This window comes from Bufo bufo, chromosome 1 (genome assembly GCF_905171765.1).
Source record: "Bufo bufo chromosome 1, aBufBuf1.1, whole genome shotgun sequence".
Taxonomy (NCBI): Eukaryota; Metazoa; Chordata; class Amphibia; order Anura; family Bufonidae; genus Bufo; species Bufo bufo.
The window spans coordinates 809,174,649-809,194,787 of record NC_053389.1 but is presented as its reverse complement, the minus strand read 5'-3'; the positions used below and the strand labels follow the sequence as shown (position 1 = coordinate 809,194,787).

Sequence of the window (20,139 nt, the reverse complement as noted above, 5' to 3'; positions counted from 1 at the left end):
TGAAAGGCAAATATATTTTTGTTTTGCCACTAATACATGGCAAAAATGGCTTTAAAACATATAACTGCACCGCTGACCAGCAAATATATTTTTTCTTTTTCCACTAATACACGGCAAAAATGGCTTTAGAACACATAACTGCACCGCTGAATGGCAAATATATTTTTGTTTTGCTACTAATACACGGCAAAAATGGCTTTAGAACATTTAACAACACCTCTCAACGGCAAATATATTTTTGTTTTGCTACTGATACACGGCAAAAATGCCTTTAGAACATATAACCACACCACTGAAAGGCATATATAATTTTGCTTTGCCGCTAATACATGGCAAAAATGGCTTTAAAACATATAACTGCACCGCTGACCGGCAAATATATTTTTCCTTTTCCCGCTAATACACGCCACAAAAGGCTTTAAAACATATAACTGCACCACTGAACAGCAAATATAATTTTGTTTTGCCGCTAATACATGGCAAAAATGGCTTTAAAACATATAACTGCATCGCTAACCGGAAAATATATATTTTCTTTTTCCGCTAATACACACCACAAAAGGCTTTAAAACATATAACTGCACCGCTAAACGGCAAATATATTTTTGTTTTGCACACTCATACACCTCAAAAATGGCTTTAGAACATATAACTAAATCGCTGAACGACAAATATATTTTTCTTTTTCCGCTAATACACGCCACAAATGGCTTTAGAACAGATAACTGCAATGCTGACTTGCATATATATTTTACTTTTGCCACTAATACACGACAAAAAGGACTTTAATTTTAGCACTTCACCACACAACGGCTAATAAGCCATTTTTTCCCACTAATACAAGCCAAAGAATGCTTTAGATTTAGAACATATAACTGCACCGCACCAGGGCAAATTAGATGTAGAAATATTTCCTTGTAACCCTGTTAATGACTGTATCAAACAGCACTTTCACCCCAATAAAAAGACGGTTTGCTGGAATTACAGAGCTGTATAATGGCAATTTGGATCCCCAGTCAGTGCAGCAAGGTGTACTAGGATTGTTCTTATTACCCAGGCTGTAACCTCCTCCAACTGAACCCTGTTCTACATAAATGCTGTGGAATGATTCCTCCCTATCCTTTCCCTACACCTTGAATAATCTTTTCCTGAACTTGTAAATCGCTTTTTCAGCACAATAGCGTTTCTATACCCTGTCCCTAGCGCCTGCTGACGTCTCTCCCTGCACTAAGTACACTGGTAAATGGCAGAATCTAAGTGTAACAGTCCTACAGGCTCACCTGAGTCAGAGGACCGCTTGCTGGAGGTAGGAGTGGAGCCCAGTGGCAAGGACCGCAGGCAGGTAGTAGGTGCAGGAAGTCTGGCAGAGGCGTAGTCGGTAGGCAGGCGGTGGGTCAGGGCAGGCGGCAGTAAGCGTGGTCAGACAATCCGGATGGCAACGGTGGAGGCAGTTCAGTAGGTAGGGACAAAGCAGAAGAGTAGTCAGCAGGCAAGCGGTGGGTCAGGTCAGGCGGCAGTAAGCGTGGTCAGACAATCCGGATAGCAACGGTGGTAGCAGTTCAGTAGGTAGGGACAAAGCAGAAGAGTAGTCGGTAGGCAATTCCTGGTCAGCAGTGGACTTCCAGCAGTAGCAAGAGCAGCAGATGAGGAGAAGCTTGATCAAGGCTCAGGAGCTCAATAATCATCAAACTGGAGTGCAAGGGGCTGGACTTATATAGGGAAGTACCAGGTGTGGGGAATCAAGGGTAATGAGCAAGGCTTGGCAAGACTGAGGTTAACTAATAGGCTTCAGGGAGGAATGTCCAGAGAGGACGGTAGCCTAGTAAGCAGGGCTACCGCCTGGGATGTGGCTGGTCACGGGTTAGAATCCCGACAGTACTCCCCCCCCTTCCAAGGTGACCTCCAGGCACTGCAGGGGCAGGCTTACCGGGGTGCCGTTGGTGGAACTCTTTTACCAGTCTGGGGGCGTGGACATTTTCTTCTCGCTCCCAGGAGTTATCCTCGGGAGGGTAATCCTCCCACCCAATTAGGTATTGTAGTCTTCCCCGGTGGATCCTGGAGTCGAGAATCTTTGCGACAACGTATTCTTCTTCACCCTGTACCCTCACGGGTGGTGGAGGGGGCGAGTGGCGGCCTGTGAAGGTGTTCTCCACGTATGGCTTGAGGAGAGAGCAATGGAAGACAGGGTGCACCCTAATGGAGTCCGGAAGGTCGAGCCGGAACGTGACCACGGTGATCCGGTACGGACCCATGTATCTTTGGGCAAATTTTTTGGAGGGGACCTTCAATCTGAGGTTCCTGGTGGACAGCCACACCTCTTCTCCCACATGGAAGCCCGGGGTGGGTTTGCGACGTCTGTCTGCTCCCTGTTTAAAGCGCCTCTGGGCAAGCTGGAGGTTGTCTATAATGTTCTTTTGTGCCTCCTGTAGGGTTGTTAGGCGTTCGGCCACTGCTGGGAGGGTGGAGGCAACGGGTAGGTGGGGAATGAACACCGGGTGCGAGCCTGTGTTAGCAAAGAAGGGGCTGTGCTTGGTTGAGCTGTGCTCAACATTGTTGTAGGCGAACTCGGCTGTGGGGAGATGATCAAGCCAGTCATCCTGCAGGTGGGAGCTGAAACAGCGTAGGTATTGCTCTAGGGTCTGCCCGTTTGACTGAGGGTGGAAAGCAGAGGACAGGTTCACTTTAACCCCGAGCGCCAGGCAGAAGTTCTTCCAGAACTTTGAGGCAAATTGTACGCCTCGGTCGGAGACCACGTCGTCCGGGATCCCATGCAGCCTGAAGACCTCTCTGAGAATAAGATCGGCCGTCTGTTTGGCTGTGGGTAGGCCTTTGTAGGGGATGAAATGGGCCATCTTGGTGAGAGGGTCGACCACGACCAGGATGGTGTTCATCCCTTTTGAAGGAGGAAGGTCTACCACAAAGTCCATGGAGATCGAGCCCTAGGGGCGGGAGGGAATCGGGAGGGGTTGTAACAGACCCACGGGAGAGGAACGAGGAGTCTTATTGCGGACACAGACCGTGCACGAGGAGATGTACCTCTTGATGTCCTCCTTGTATGTTGGCCACCAGAAGGAGTGGGAGAGAAGCTCCTGGGTCTTTCTTGTGCCAAAATGGCCGGCCACCTTGGAGTCATGGTTGAGTTTGAGCACTTCGAGCCGTGCGATTTCTGGTACATATAGTTGTAGGTCCTGATGAAACCAATGACCGCTCTTAAACGTAAGGCTGACATTCCCTGTGGGGTGGGAGAGGAAGGGGTCATTTTCATATCCTTCTTTGATTGTGCCCAGGAGTTCTTTAGAGTAGGTGGCCCCTACGACCTTTCTCTCGGTAGGATGTTATTTTGGCCCTTGTTACTCTGTGAGGGCTCGGAAAACATTCTGGAGAGGGCGTCAGCCTTGCCGTTTTTTGATCCGGGGCGATAGGTGATGAGAAAGTTGAAGCGGGAAAAGAATAGGATCCATCTGGCCTGTCTGGCTGAGAGCCTCTTAGCGCTGCGGATGAACTCGAGGTTCTTGTGGTCAGTTAGTACAATTATGGGGTTGGTGGCTCCCTCCAGCAGGTGTCTCCACTCGGAGAAGGCATCCTTGATCGCCAGTAGTTCTTTGTTCCCGATGTCATAGTTCTTCTCGGAGGGGGACATCTGGCGGGAGAAATATGCGCACGGGTGTAATAGCATCCTCTCCCCTGTCCGTTGTGACAAAACTGCCCCCACCGCGGAGTCTGATGCATCCACTTCGACTGTAAATGGCAGCTCGGGGTTCGGGTGGATTAGGATTGGAGCAGAAGTGAAGAGGAGTTTCAACTTGGTGAAGGCCTCCTGGGCCTTGAGTGTCCAAGAGAAGGGGACTGCCTTCTTGGTGAGTTGGGTGATTGGTGCTATGACCTTGGAGAAGTTCCGGATAAACTTCCGATAGAAGTTGGCGAAGCCAATGAATCTTTGTATCTCCTTCTCGTTTCTCGGAACGGGCCAGTTCATCACAGCTTGGACCTTCCCCGGATCCATACTTAGGCCCTCAGGGGAGATAATGTATCCGAGGAACTGAGTGGTGGTTCGCTCAAACTCGCATTTCTCTAGCTTGATATAGAGAGAGTTCTGTTGGAGTCTCTGCAGTACCCTGCGGACGTGTTCGTGGTGCTGCTCGAGGTCTTCAGAGAAGATCAAGATGTCGTCCAGGTAAACGACTACAAACAGATCCAGCATGTCCCTGAGGACATAGAAACATAGAATGTGTCGGCAGATAAGAACCATTTGGCCCATCTAGTCTGCCCAATATATCTGAATCCTATGAATAGTCCCTGGCCCTATCTTATATGAAGGATAGCCTTATGCCTATCCCATGCATGCTTAAACTCCTTCACTGTATTTGCAGCTACCACTTCTGCAGGAAGGCTATTCCATGCATCCACTACTCTCTCAGTAAAGTAATTCTTCCTTATATTACTTTTAAACCTTTGCCCCTCTAATTTAAAACTGTGTCCTCTTGTGGTAGTTTTTCTTCTTTTAAATATGCTCTCCTCCTTTACCGAGTTGATTCCCTTTATGTATTTAAAAGTTTCTATCATATCCCCTCTGTCTCTTCTTTCTTCCAAGCTATACATATTAAGCTCATATGTTTACAAAGATTACAGTGATCCTGTCAGCAGCCCTCAGACTGAGGGGAATCTCAGTAATACCATATTTAGACGACTGACTGATACGAGCATCCAGCTGATGAAAGACCTGCAAGAAACCACTTCTTTGATACAGCAACACGGGTTGCTGATAAATCACAAAAAGTCTCACCTGGATCCTACAAAAACAATAACTTTTTTGGGTTTTGTGATAGATTCTTGCAAAATGAACATCATATTGTCCACACCAAGGATACAAAAGATTATCCAGGAAATGTATCTTCTCATTGCTCATCCAAAGATGTCTGTCAGGAATGCCATGAGAGTTTTCGGTCTCTTGACCTCATCAATAGATGCTGTTCCTTGGGCCAAAGCTCATATCAGGTCCCTACAAAACAATATACTGTCAGTATGGGACACAAAACACTCTGGACTGTTGGTACAACAGTCACAAAACACTCTGGAGAAGGCTCTACTCATTTCTCCAGCCACTCATCAAGATCTAAAGTGGTGGCTCATGCCATAGAAACATAGAAACATAGAAAGATAGAATGTGTCGGCAGATAAGAACCATTTGGCCCATCTAGTCTGCCCAATATATCTGAATCCTATTAATAGTCCCTGGCCCTATCTTATATGAAGGATAGCCTTATGCCTATCCCATGCATGCTTAAACTCCTTCACTGTATTTGCAGCTACCACTTCTGCAGGAAGGCTATTCCATGCATCCACTACTCTCTCAGTAAAGTAATACTTCCTTATATTACTTTTAAACCTTTGCCCCTCTAATTTAAAACTGTGCACTCTTGTGGTAGTTTTTCTTCTTTTAAATATGCTCTCCTCCTTTACCGAGTTGATTCCCTTTATGTATTTAAAAGTTTCTATCATATCCCCTCTGTCTCTTCTTTCTTCCAAGCTATACATATTAAGGTCCTTTAACCTTTCCTGGTAAGTTTTATCCTGCAATCCATGTACTAGTTTAGTAGCTCTTCTCTGAACTCTCTCTAGAGTATCTATATCCTTCTGGAGATATGGCCTCCAGTACTGCGCACAATACTCCAAGTGAGGTCTCACCAGTGTTCTGTACAGCGGCATAAGCACTTCACTCTTTCTACTGCTTATACCTCTCCCTATACATCCAAGCATTCTGCTGGCATTTCGTGCTGCTCTATTACATTGTCTTCCCACCTTTAAGTCTTCTGAAATAATTACTCCTAAATCCCTTTCCTCAGATACTGAGGTCAGGACTGTGTCAAATATTCTATATTCTGCCCTTGGGTTTTTACGCCCCAGGTGCATTATCTTGCACTTATCCACATTAAATTTCAGTTGCCAGAGTTCTGAGAATTCTTCTAGTTTTCCTAAATCCTTTTCCATTTGGCGTTTCAATCCAGGAACATCAACCCTGTTACATATCTTTGTGTCATCAGCAAAAAGACAAACCTTACCATCGAGGCCTTTTGCAATATCACTTATGAAGATATTAAACAAAATTGGTCCCAGTACAGATCCCTGTGGAACCCCACTGGTAACATGACCTTGTTTTGAATGTTCTCCATTGACTACAACCCTTTGTTGTCTGTCACTCAGCCACTGCCTAATCCACTCAACAATATGGGAGTCCATGCTCAATGACTGCAGTTTATTGATAAGTCTTCTATGTGGGACAGTGTCAAAAGCCTTACTAAAATCTAGATATGCGATGTCTACTGCACCTCCACCGAATATTATTTTAGTCACCCAGTCAAAAAAATCTATAAGATTTGTTTGACATGATCTCCCTGAAGTAAACCCATGTTGTTTTTCATCTTGCAATCCATGGGATTTTAGATGTTCCACAATCCTATCCTTTAATAGGGTTTCCATTAATTTGCCTACTATTGATGTCAGACTCACTGGTCTATAGTTGCTCGATTCCTCCCTACTACCTTTCTTGTGAATGGGCACGACATTTGCCAATATCCAATCTTCCGGGACGACTCCTGATACTAATGATTGGTTAAATAAATCTGTTAACGGTTTTGCCAGCTCACCACTAAGCTCTTTTAATAATTTTGGGTGTATCTCATCAGGCCCCTGTGACTTATTTGTCTTCACTTTAGACAGCAAACTTAGAACATCTTCCTCTGTAAAGACACATGCATCAAACGATTTATTAGTCATCCTTTCTAGTGGAGGTCCTTCTCCTTCTTTTTCTTTTGTAAAAACTGAACAGAAGTATTCATTAAGGCAGTCGGCTAGCCCTTTATTCTCTTCTACATACCTTCCGTCCTTTGTTTTTAATTTAGTTATTCCTTGTTTTAATTTCCTTTTTTCATTTATATATCTGAAGAATGTCTTATCCCCTTTTTTCATAGACTGAGCTAGTTTTTCTTCTGCCTGCGCTTTAGAAGTTCTTATAACTTGCTTGGCCTCTTTCTGCCTAATCTTGTAGATTTCCTTATCTTCATTGCTCGGGGTTTTATTTTTTAATTACAAAATGCTAGCTTTTTATTTTTAATGATTTGGGCCACTTCTGCTGAGTACCACAGTGGTCTCTTCCTTTTTTTGCTTTTACTGACAAGTCTAATGCAATTTTCTGTTGCCTTCAATAATGCACCTTTTAAGTAGTCCCATTTCTCCTGGACTCCATGTAATCCGTTCCAGTCTGATAAGGACTCATTTATGACTAATTTCATTTTTGAAAAGTCTGTTTTTCTAAAATCTAAAACTTTTGTTTTTGTGTGGTGGGACTCTTTCACAGTTCTTATATTAAACCACACTGACTGGTGATCACTAGATCCCAAGGTTTCGCCTACAATGACATCATATACCGAATCCCTATTTGTGAATACCAAATCCAAAATGGCCTCCCTCCGGGTTGGCTCTTCTACCACTTGTTGTAGAGATAACCCCAGTAGGGAATTTAGAATATCTGTACTCCTGGTAGAACTTGCTATTTTGGTTTTCCAGTTTATATCTGGAAGATTGAAATCCCCCATAATGATAACTTCTCCTTTCATTGTCATTTTAGCTATTTCTTCAACTAGTAGATCATCTAGTTCTTTAACTTGACCAGGTGGTCTATATATCACACCTACACGAGTTACTGCATGATTAGCAAACTGCAACGTAACCCAAACTGACTCTATGTTGGCCTCACCAACTTGTATTAGGTTAGATTTAATGCTATCTTTCACATACAGGGCCACTCCTCCTCCTTTCTTGCCTTCTCTGTCTCTTCTGTATAAAGAGTACCCTGGTATGGTTATGTCCCAGTCATTTCTTTCATTAAACCATGTCTCCGTAACAGCCACTAATTCTACATTCTACAAGTTCATTGATTTTTTTACCTAAACTGCGAGCATTTGTAGACAGGACTCTGAGCTTATCATTTCTTAACCTCTGTGCTTCTGACCTGTTCTGGCATTGTTTCGGGGGGCAATTGGACTCTTTTATTTTCACTCTTTTGCCCCCCCCTTCCTAGTTTAAATACTCTTTCGCAAATTCTTGGAGTTGTTCACTAAGTACATTTGTTCCTTTGAGAGAAAGATGCAAACCATATTTTTTGTACAGTTCCTTTCTATTCCAAGTAGAGCTATCATGAGAAACAAAGCCATATCCTTGCTCTTGACACCATTTACCAAGCCATATGTTGAACTCCTTTATGCGCCTCTGCCTATCATTCTGAACATTATGCACAGGCAGAACTTCAGAAAATGAAATGGTGGATGCAAAATCCTATACGTCATTACCAAGTGTGATAAAAGATTTTTTCACCTCTGACACTTCATTGCAAGCCAGGTCATTTGTCCCTAGATGGACAAGAACATCCACGTCCCCTTCCTGCTTTGCTTGCTTAACAATATTAATAATACGTCTTCTATCTCTTCTAGCAGTAGCCCCAGGGAGACATCTCACAAAACCATTTTCTTTAAGCTCCACACTTCTTATGATTGAATCACCCAGCAACAGCTGCTTCCTTTGAGACTTCACTTTATCTTTTTTGTCCTTGGCTGCAGTCTTGCATACATTAGACATAGGAGTCGATGGTTTCTCACCCTCTGTGCTTGAGTCCATATCCATGTTGTCCTTACATTCTGAGAGTGCTGCAAATGAATTATGGAGAACCACCGACTGTGGGACATGTCTTCTATCCACCACTCTAAGTCTTCCAGAACCTACAGTAACCCATCTGCCATTTCTGGGGGTCCTCTGTGGCAGTGGCATTGCAGCAGTCCTAGCTGGAGTTTGTTTAACAGATAATTTAAATATCTCAGATTTCAAAAATGCAATTTCCTGCTGCAGTAAGGAGAACTGTCTACAGATCTGACAGCATCCGAATCTCCAAAGAGTGGAACATGAAATAAATGCACAACAATTCCTGCACTGAACCAAGTCTGCCATTTTCAAAGAGGAGGAAAAAATAAATAAAAAATAAATAAAAAATTAGTAAATTTAAATCAAACAAATCTTACCTTTTTTTGTATTGTTTCCACCTTCCAGCCTACCTCCTGACTATCTCCTGCAATATCTCTTCACTGTACTTAATGTAGTACTTGAAGGTAGTACTTGCAGCTAATGGAGGACGTCGTTAATGAAGTGCTGGAAGGTGGCGGGAGCATTGCAGAGTCCGAAAGGCATGACCAGGTACTCGAAATGACCATAACGTGTCCGGAAGGCGGTCTTCCATTCGTCCCCAGGGCGGATCCGGACGAGGTTGTAGGCCCCTCGAAGGTCGAGTTTAGTGAAGATCTTCGCTGCCCAGAGTCTCTCGAGAAGTTCTGAAATTAGTGGGAGCGGGTACCGTTTTTTTTACGGTTATGTTGTTAAGCTTTCTGTAGTCTATGCAGGGATGCAGGGAGGAGTCTTTTTTCTCTACGAAGAAAAAGGGGGCTCCCGCTGGGGAGGTAGAGGGCCGGATGAACCCCTTCCTCAGGTCCTCGTCCAGGTACTCTTTCAGAGCCTTGAGTTCAGGCTCTGAGAGGGGGTAGATACTGCCAAAGGGTATTTCGGCCCCGGGCAACAGTTCTATAGGGCAGTCGTAGGGTCGGTGTGGTGGCAGCTTGTCTGCGTTTTTCTTGTCGCAGACATCCTGGAACTCGCTGTATTGAGGGGGTAGCAGATCCTTGACGGATAGTTTTGAGATGGTGGTGTCTTCGGGTGGAAGGACGAGTTTGTGGGAGCAATTTAGCGAGCAGAACTCAGACGGGAATCGTATGCAGCGGGTTTCCCAGTCAACGAGGGGTTGTGGGTGGCCAACCAAGGGATGCCCAAGATCACCGGGAACTTCGGGGAAGCGATCAGCGAGAAGTGGATCTTTTCGCGGTGATCGAGTTCTATGAGGAGTTGTAGTTCGGTGGTCTCGTGAGTGGCCGGCCCCGAGGAGAGTGGGGATCCGTCGACGGTTTCCAGGTCAACGGGGGCTGCCTTGATTGTTAGTGGAATGTTCTTTTCGCGGGCGAAGGTTAGGTCCATGAAGTTGCCTCCCGCCCCAGAGTCTAACATCGCTGAACAGGGGAGTTGTCGCCCCTCAATGTCGATGAGGATGGGAACGATGAAGTGGGATCCATGAGCTGCCGTGTTGTTATTTTCCGGGGCTGCTGGCGGGGTTGGAGTCTGTGGTTGCTCCTTTAGTTCCGTGACGGCAATAGTCTTTCGGATCTTATGAGGCCATTTGATGGCAAAATGACCCGGTTCCCCACAGTAGAGGCAGAGGTTTTTCGGCCAGCCGTCTCTCCTTCTCAGCTGTAAATAGAGACCTACGTAGAGCGTCGACCTGCATAGGTTCAGTTGCTGATTGGGGGTCGCGCTGGGCATTGGAAGAGAAGGAGTAAGTGGGTCTGTGGTCTGAGGACCAGAGTCTTTCTTTCTTCCTCTCGGAGAGTCTTTGATCTATCCGGATGCATAACTGAATGAAGTCATCCAGATCGTCCGGGGCCTCAACTCTGGCGAGTTCGTCCTTTATTAATTCTGACAGGCCTCGCCGGAATTGGCTCCTCTGTGCCGCTGGGTTCCAGGTGGTGTCCGTGACCCAACGGCGAAACTCGGCGGTGTATTCGGCGACAGAGCGTCTCCCTTGCCGCAGACCATGTAGTTGCGCCTCAGCTGTCGCACAGCGGTTGGGGTCGTCGAAGACTTGGCTCATGGCGGTGATGAAGTTGTTTAGGTTGTCCAGGAGCTGACTGTTAGTCTCCACGTAAGGTGATGCCCATGCTAATGCTTCTTCCGTCAGGAGATTGACCATGAATAGCACCTTCTTTTTCTCGGTGGTGAAGGGGCCGGGTACATCTGAAAATAGATGCGGCATTGGTTTAGAAACCCCCGATACTGGCGTCTGTCGCCGCCGAATCTTGATGGGAGTGGCATGCGGGTGTCTGCGGCCGCGCCGCGGACGTCCAGGTGTTGCCTCTGTAGTTCAATAATCTCCCTTTGCTGGCTTTGGACTACGCCTTGGAGCTGGGCAAATTTCTCCTGATATGTAGTACCAAATTCTTAAAGTTCGGAGACCTGCTTACGCAGAGTGGCCATTGCGGACTCCATAGTGTGGCTGATTATTCTGTAACAGTCCTACAGGCTCACCTGAGTCAGAGGACCACTTGCTGGAGGTAGGAGTGGAGCCCAGTGGCAAGGACCGCAGGCAGGTAGTAGGTGCAGGAAGTCTGGCAGAGGCGTAGTCGGTAGGCAGGCGGTGGGTCAGGGCAAGTGGCAGTAAGCGTGGTCAGACAATCTGGATGGCAACGGTGGAGGCAGTTCAGTAGGTAGGGACAAAGCAGAAGAGTAGTCAGCAGGCAGGCGGTGGGTCAGGGCAGGCGGCAGTAAGCGTGGTCAGACAATCCGGATGGCAACGGTGGTAGCAGTTCAGTAGGTAGGGACAAAGCAGAAGAGTAGTCGGTAGGCAATTCCTGGTCAGCAGTGGACTTCCAGCAGTAGCAAGAGCAGCAGATGAGGAGAAGCTTGATCAAAGCTCAGGAGCTCAATAATCAGCAAACTGGAGTGCAAGGGGCTGGACTTATATAGGGAAGTACCAGGTGTGGGGAATCAAGGGTAATAAGCAAGGCTTGGCAAGACTGAGGTTAACTAATAGGCTTCAGGGAGGAATGTCCAGAGAGGACGGTAGCCTAGTAAGTAAGCAGGGCTACCGCCTGGGATGTGGCTGGTCACGGGTTCGAATGCCGACACTAAGATGGCTGATGCTATTTATAGGGCTGTGACACCACAGGGCTGGCTGGCTGCTGAATGCATGGCATTATAGGTGTTTACGCCTTCCCAGAGTTCCTTTCTCCATGTCCTCACACGTGCAGCAGCCATTTTAGGAAAAAATGTGATTCGTTACCATGAAGCACGATGAAATTTGGCTTCAGTGTGAATCAAATTTTTCCTGAAATTCGGATCGAATTCCACTTCGTCAACTTCGATTTGCTCATCTCTAGTGGCAAGTAAAGTTTTTTTCACTGCAAAAAAAAGTTTTGTCTCACTGACCCAATTAATAGTGCGATTAACTATAATATATTCCTGAAACGGTGGCAAGTAACTTTTTTTTCACCGCCAAATATTGTTTGGTCTCACCAACCCAATTAACCGAGCAATTAACTATTATATTTTCCTGTGACGTGGCAAGTCACGTTTTTTTCAAACAAAAATCAATTGGTATGTCTCACCGACACAATTAACAGAGTGATTAACTATTATATTTCCCTGTGACAGTGGCAAGTAAAGTTTTTTTCACCAAATATAGGTATGTCTCACACACACAATTAACAGACTGATTAACTAATATACACTGACCATAAATATAAATGCAACGCTTTCGGTTTTTCTCCCATTCTGCATGAGCTGAACTCAAAGATCTGAAACATTTTCTACATATACAAAAGACCCATTACTCTCAAATATTGTTCACAAATCTGTCTAAATCTGTGTCAGTGAGCACTTCTCCTTTGCTGAGATAATCCATCCCACCTGACAGGTGTGACATATCAAGGTGCTGATTAGACAGCATGAATATTGCACAGGTGTGCCTTAGACTGCCCACAATAACTGGCCACTCTGAAATGTGCAGTTTGATCACACAGCACAATGCCTCAGATGTGGCAACATTTAAAGCAACGTGCAATTGGCATGCTGACTGCAAGAATGTCTACCAGAGCTGTTGCCCATGCAATGAATGTTCATTTCTTTACCAAAAGCCATCTCCAAAGGCGTTTCAGAGAATTTGACAGTACATAAAACCGGCCTCACAACCGCAGACCACGTGTAACTACACCAGCCCAGGACCTCCACATCCAGCATGTTCACCTCCATGATCGTCTGAGACCAGCCACCCGGACAGCTGCAGCAACAATTAGTTTGCATAACCGAAGAAATTTCTGCACAAACTGTCAGAAACCGTCTCAGGGAAGTTCATCTGCATGCTTGTCGTCCTCATCGGGGTCTGAACAGCACGATTAAGGATACTTTCACACTTGTGGTAGCATGTTCTGGCAGGCTGTTCCGGAGGGGGAACAGCCTGCCAGATCTATACTACCGCTAGCCTCCGCTCCGACCCATTAGCTATAATAGGGGTGTGCCGGAGGTCCAGCCGTAGCACGGCAGACATGCCGAGAGGCGGCCGGACAAAAACTACAGCACGCTGTGTTTTTTGTCCTGCCACCTTGAGACATGCTTGCCGTGCTGCGGCCGGTTTGGGGCCGGAGCGGACTTCCGGTGGCACGGTGGGCTAGCGGTAGCACGGAGTCAGCAGGCTGTTACCCCACCGGAACAGGCTACCACAAGTGTGAAAATAGACTAAGTATGGTATTTCTGTTCCACTGGTACAAAGGAGCTGTATTGCACTGATCAATAAAGCCTACAGGTCACCCGTACACTTTTTGCAAATAATAAAGGCCTAACACTCTCCCTGCCTGCAGCAGCGTCCTGTCCCTACACTAGTCAGAGCAGAATGGCGGCACACCATGTGACCCAGCATTTATATGCAGGGTCACATGGTGTGACGGCCAATCACAACCATGCCAATAGTAGGCATGACGGTGATAGCTTCCAAGTGCCTACAGCTTAAATGCTTGTTGATTGGCTGATCTTCAGTCTTTCAACAAGCTTTATTTAAACTACGAACACTGACTTTGGCATTCACGCTTACATTGCCACTAGAATAGGGTTAGAAACAGACAAAAAAACAACTGACCCACCCACAGACAGCTGCAGTTCTCACCACATACAAGGCTCTAAAAACCCTTTGAAAAGTCTTAAAATGGTAAATACATGTAAAAATGTGTACATTATCGGTGATCACATGTAAAACTTAAGACACTGAAGAAATCATTTAATCATCAGTAAGCTAATCATTTCAAAAATCAAAAATTAGAACATTTTTATGTCCAAGAAAACATTTTTTTTATAAAAAGTACAACAATGAAATAAAATTTTATTGTTTTTCTCATTATAGATCAGCCATGTTTCCACCAGCTCCATTCTAAGTAACAGGGCTCAGTTCCCATTCTTTCTTCGCACTGCTCCAAGTGATGCTTTCCAATCCAAAGGACTGGCCCAACTGTTGTTGCATTTCCAATGGACCTGGGTGGGGATGATCGCTGATTCTAATGATTATGGATACCAGGGCATACAGGGAGTGAGACAAGAATTCATCAAATCTGGAGCTTGTGTGGAATTTTTGGAGTATGTCCAGAGCAGTCGTCCAGATCACAACATTCCACATATCATCCAGACCATCAAAAAGTCCAGAGCCAAGACTGTGGTTATCTTTGCATCTGATGTTGATATTATTTTGTTGTTTGAGGAATTTCTACGTCATAATATCACTGGGAAGCTTTGGGTGGCCAGTGAAGGCTGGGCAACCTCAAATTTGCTGTCTTATGAAAAATATAGTGAGCTCCTTTATGGAACAATAGGTTTTTCTTACTCTATTGAACACATCCCAGGGTTTGACAACTATACTGAGACATTTGATTTCTCCAAAACGTCAAATGAGCCCTGGGATGGTATGTTTTGGGAGGATACTGTTGGCTGTAAACTTTTGGACTTCAAAAACATGACCTTTTACTGGGAAAGGCCAAACAGAAATTGTTCAGTGGAAAAAAGATTGGAGAACTTTCATATAAGCCTGAATAATATATCCAACTTTGGAATGGTGTATAACCTGTATAAGGCTATCTATGTAATTGCTAAAGCTATGCATGACTTGAGTTTATGTAAAGTTGGAGAAGGTCCTTTTCTAAATGAAGGCTGCTCAGATGTTTTTAACATTAAGCCATGGCAAGTAAGAAATCTGCACTTGAGATAAGGAATTACAGAAATACCAATATCTAACATACCAAAGAGATTGATAAACCTATTGTATTACGTTGATCACCTACTCATACGCTTTTATTTTAGATCACTAGGGTCCCACCTCTAAGTCAGTTGTTCCTTCTCAGAAGCACATTGATATGAACAGTGGGTGTGGAACCACTGCGCCAACCAACCAGTTTGCTTTTGGGCAAGAACTAAGGGCATTATATGTCAGTCGCCCGTTATTCATCCTGTAACCCCTATACAGAGATCTAGACTTTGGAGCAGAGGAGATGTCTGGCTGATACCTGTTGTAATAGTCCCTGTGTGATTGGCAGCTCACCCACAGGGGTCAGAGGCACTGTGGTGAAGCAACGAAGGGTCAGGCTGTACTTGTCAGAACAGGCCAAGGTCAGGGCAAGCAGAGTACAAGCAAATCCACAAAACAAGTCTGAAGTCAGGACAGGCAGAAAAGGGTTTATACGGTCAATAGACATTGGTCAGAACAGGCAGCGGAGGGTCAAAGTAATAAAACAGGTAGAGGTCAGTTCATGGGCAGACAAACAGAAAAGCCCACCTAAACTGGTCACTAACAAACAGAAAACCTAATGCTTAATCACTCTCCTCCTGGGGAAGGTACCTGAAATACCTTCAAGTTGCCAGCTGTTGGCTGGTAAAGATTGAAATACCCTCCGCTGGCCCTTTCAGAGACGCTGAGGTGTCGGACGAGCAACATATGGGTTTTGAGAGTGTGGCCTAACACAGGGTTCCCCAACTCCAGTTCTCAGGGCCCACTTGCCGGTCAGGATTTAGGAGTATCCCACAGAATGAATACCTGTGGTAAATCCTGATGGATAGACACTAATTATATCAGCTGCCCAATACTAAGGAAATCCTGAAAACATGACCAGGAGATGGGCCCTGAGGACTGGAGTTGAGGACAACTGGCCTAACAGACATGTTGGCTTCAAAGAAGCACATGAGATACTGGGGGCCGTGCTAGAAAAGAGCAAGCTGGCTGCATAGGGAAGTGGAAGAGAGACAGGCGTGGGCCACCAGCACAACACAAATCCATAGTGAGGGAAAGTGGTATAGTGCATTGGTCAAGCATATGTGCTGTTGCTCATACAAACTACAGAGAAGTGATTAAAACACTGATCTAGCATTTATCCTTTGTCTATTGGATTATTTTATCCCAGCAAGGATTCCATAATAAAACTCAAGGATAAGGTACCATATAATACATGTGAATGAAGTTCAAGCTGCATAAAATTGTAAGACAAAATCTTTGTGTAACATATGTGGATACTAGGCTGTGTCCTCAGAGGATGTTTTTCACTGCAAGAGAACATAGAAACATAGAATGTGTCGGCAGATAAGAACCATTTGGCCCATCTAGTCCGCCCAATATACTGAGTACTATGGATAGCCCCCGGCCCTATCTTATATGAAGGATGGCCTTATGCCTATCCCATGCATGCTTAAACTCCTTCACTGTATTTGCAGCTACCACTTCTGCAGGAAGGCTATTCCATGCATCCACTACTCTCTCAGTAAAGTAATACTTCCTGATATTACTTTTAAACCTTTGCCCCTCTAATTTAAAACTTTGTCCTCTTGCAGCAGTTTTTCTTCTTTTAAATATTCTCTCCTCTTTTACCTTGTTGATTCCCTTTATGTATTTAGAAGTTTCTATCATATCCCCTCTGTCTCCTCTTTCTTCCAAGCTATACATGTTAAGGTCCTTTAATCTTCCCTGGTAAGTTTTATCCTGCAATCCATGTACTAGTTTAGTAGCTCTTCTCTGAACTCTCTCCAAAGTATCAATATCCTTCTGGAGATATGGTCTCCAGTACTGCACACAATACTCCAAATGAGGTCTCACTAGTGCTCTGTAGAGCGGCATGAGCACCTCCCTCTTTGGATGAATTCACATGGGATGGTAATGATATGGTATGTAGAGTGGAACCATTGTTGCACTGGAGCAAATTATACAATTTTTGCTATAATTTTACAGTGATAACAGTTGTTTTTTTTTTACAACTATGACCTATACTGCCTTGAAACGGTGGCAAGAAAGGCTTGCTTTCAGTCCCACCATTACCTACTCCTGATAGTACACAAAGGCTTTGTCAGCCTGAGTTTTTGAATTACAATAATTGTTTTCACTCTGTTTTTGCCCCAATGCAAAATCTGCTGTAGGACCCCCCATCTTGTAACAGATTTCAAGTATTTTTTAAACTATGAGAGCTCTAGGACTGTTCAGGCACCAGAACCCAGGTACAAGTACTACCTCCACACCCTTTATAACTAAAACACTACTCCTTCAGTCCCAGATAGCATCACTGGCCACCACATACATTTTTTCAAAAACTACTCAATCTTAAAAAAGTTTGTTAAGTACTCGAGCTCTGGTGACAGTCATATAGTTTTTGTATTTAGGTTTTTAAATCACCTAAAAGTTGGTAGGCATAGTATAGCGTTATAGTCTATATGGACCTAAGAATTCACCAAATTCTCATCATAGGTTCTCCATTACATGAGGAAGACCCGAATAAAGTTAAGAAGTGGAAAGGAATTGTTTTTTGATGAGAATGGAGACCCCCCTCCAACATATGATATTGTCAACTGGCAAATGGACCTGGGAGGTTCCATCAAACAGATTAAAGTGGGACATTTTACAGGCATAGCCACTTACAGAGGATCCCTTTATATTAATACCAGTTCTGTCCAATGGCCCTTTGGTAATGAAACGGTAAGAAACTCAGTAAACCATGGTGTGATTAGATGTGGAAATGGTCTTACATATGAGGCCAAAATAGGTTACAGCACCTTAAAGAATGCTTTAAAACCTTAAAGGCGAATTCCAGGATTTTGATATTGGTCTGACAACCCACAACTCTGCCAATCAGCTGATGTTACTTGTAGCTCTAGGGCTGGAAGTGCTACAATTACCAGGTCTGTCAACTAGAGAATGGGTGAAGCTGTGTACTTCTAGCACTGACCTACGGCACAAAAATTACTCCAAAACAGCTGATAAGACATCAATAGCAAAATCCTTGGCAACCCCTTTAATAATGTGACTATTTGGGTGTTCAGGATGCAGCATCTTTTTTCCTTTTTCACCCCCGCCTTCCGAGAGCCACAACAGTTTTTTTCCATCAACGAGACTATATATATTTATTTATTTTTTGACAAACAAGTTGTATGTTTAATGACATCATTTTAAGTTACAAATAATGTAAAATATTTTACCTTCAACTATTTATTCGCTTTTTTTTTTTTTTACAGTATTTACCGTGACATGTCATAAAATTGTGCTTCCATATTCTGTATGAAGGCTTGTATTTTTGTAGTATACATTACAGTCAATTTAACCTTGCTGTCAATATGAATTTGTAATCTGCAATTTGACTAAACTGTCAAATCTTTAAAATTTTGCCAAATCAAATTTAAAAAATAATAATTTTTGTGTCAGATATGTAACATTACACATTAATTATCCATTTAATCATTTTAGGTTCCAGTCTCTGTATGCAGTGACAGTTGTTCACCAGGTTCTCAAAAAGCTTCAGTTCAAGGAGAACCAAGTTGTTGCTACAAATGTGTCCCTTGCTCACAAGGAGAGATTTCTAATGAAACTGGTGAGATAGTTATGAAATTTTTCTTATAAAGTGATCAAATATTATTTTTTTTCTAATTATGTGTAATCTCTTTTTAGATGCAAATAATTGTTCTAAATGTCATTGGAATAAGTGGCCAAGTGAAGAAAAGGACAGATGTCTACTAAAAACAATTGAATACCTCTCGTATGAAGAAACATTGGGCATCACATTGGTATCCACCAGTGTTACTTCATCCTTTGTACCTATAGCTATCCTAGGGCTACTCATTTGCTATAAGACCACCCCCATTGTCCGTGCCAACAATTACACCATCAGTTGTCTTCTTCTCATTTGCTTGTCCCTTTGTTTTTTGTGTTCCCTGGCATTCATCGGCTATCCTGGAAAAGAGAAGTGCCTCCTACGTCAAGTGGCCTTTGCCATGGTTTTTGCATTATGCGTGTCATGTATTTTGGCCAAAACTGTATTGGTAATGATTGCTTTTAAAGCTTCTAAGCCCAACAGTGATTTACGAAGATGGGCAAATCCTCAAGTGTCCTATGTGGTCATTTGTATGGGCACTGTCATTCAGTTCCTGATCTGTACAATATGGCTTATTATTTCTCCTCCCTTCCCTGAATATAACGTCAAAGCTAGGACTGGAGTTCTTGTTTATGAATGTAATGAAGGTTCCTCCACGGCATTTTGGTTTACTTTAGGATATCTGAGTTTCTTGGCCCTTATTAGTTGTCTTGTTGCTTTCTTGGCAAGAGAACTTCCTGATAACTTCAATGAGGCCAAGTATATCACTTTCAGCATGTTGGCGTTCCTCACTGTATGGGTGTCCTTCATTCCAGCTTCACTAAGTACTAGTGGTAAATACACTGTGGCCATGGAGGTCTTTGCTATAATGTCCTCCAGTTGGGCCATACTCTGTTGCTTGTTTTTTCCAAAATGCTATATTATTTTGTTTCATCCTCATGTAAACTCCAAGAAAAGCCTTTTTGGAAAACAAATCATCATGTAAAAACCTAATTAAAAAAGTTTTTTTCACAAAATGTTGTGCTTGTATTTTCCAAAAGCAAGTTTCATATCTTATGTTAAAACAGGATCATACAATCAGTTAGTAGTTAGTAGTTAAAGGGGTTATTTGAGGCTGGAAATGGCCCCCATATGCCCAGGCCCCTCACACTGATTCTACTTACCTGGCTCCCCACTCCCGGCCCTGGTCCCCTCACTGCCACAGCTGCTTCTCCCCATGCGTGGATTGTCATATACAGTTGCAAGAAAAAGTATGTGAACCTTTTGGAATGATATGGATCTCTGCATAAATTTGTCATAATATGTGATCTGATCTTCATCTAAGTCACACCAATAGACAATCACAGTCTGCTTAAACTAATAACACACAAAGAATTAAATGTTACCATGTTTTATTGAACACACCATGTAAACATTCACAGTGCAGGTGGAAAAAGTATGCGAACCCCTGGATTTAATAACTGGTCGATCCGCCTTTGGCAGCAATAACTTCAACCAAACATTTTCTGTAGTTGCAGATCAGACGGGCACAACGGTCAGGAGTAATTCTTGACCATTCCTCTTTACAGAACTGTTTCAGTTCAGCAATATTCTTGGGATGTCTAGTGTGAATCACTTT

At 43.9% G+C, this 20,139-nt stretch overlaps 1 pseudogene; it reads left to right on the top strand.

Annotated features, from left to right (window-relative positions):
- Nucleotides 1-19,506, top strand: part of LOC120988872 — a 47,623-nt pseudogene extending 28,117 nt beyond the window's left edge.
- Nucleotides 19,507-20,139: the final 633 nt, after the last annotated feature.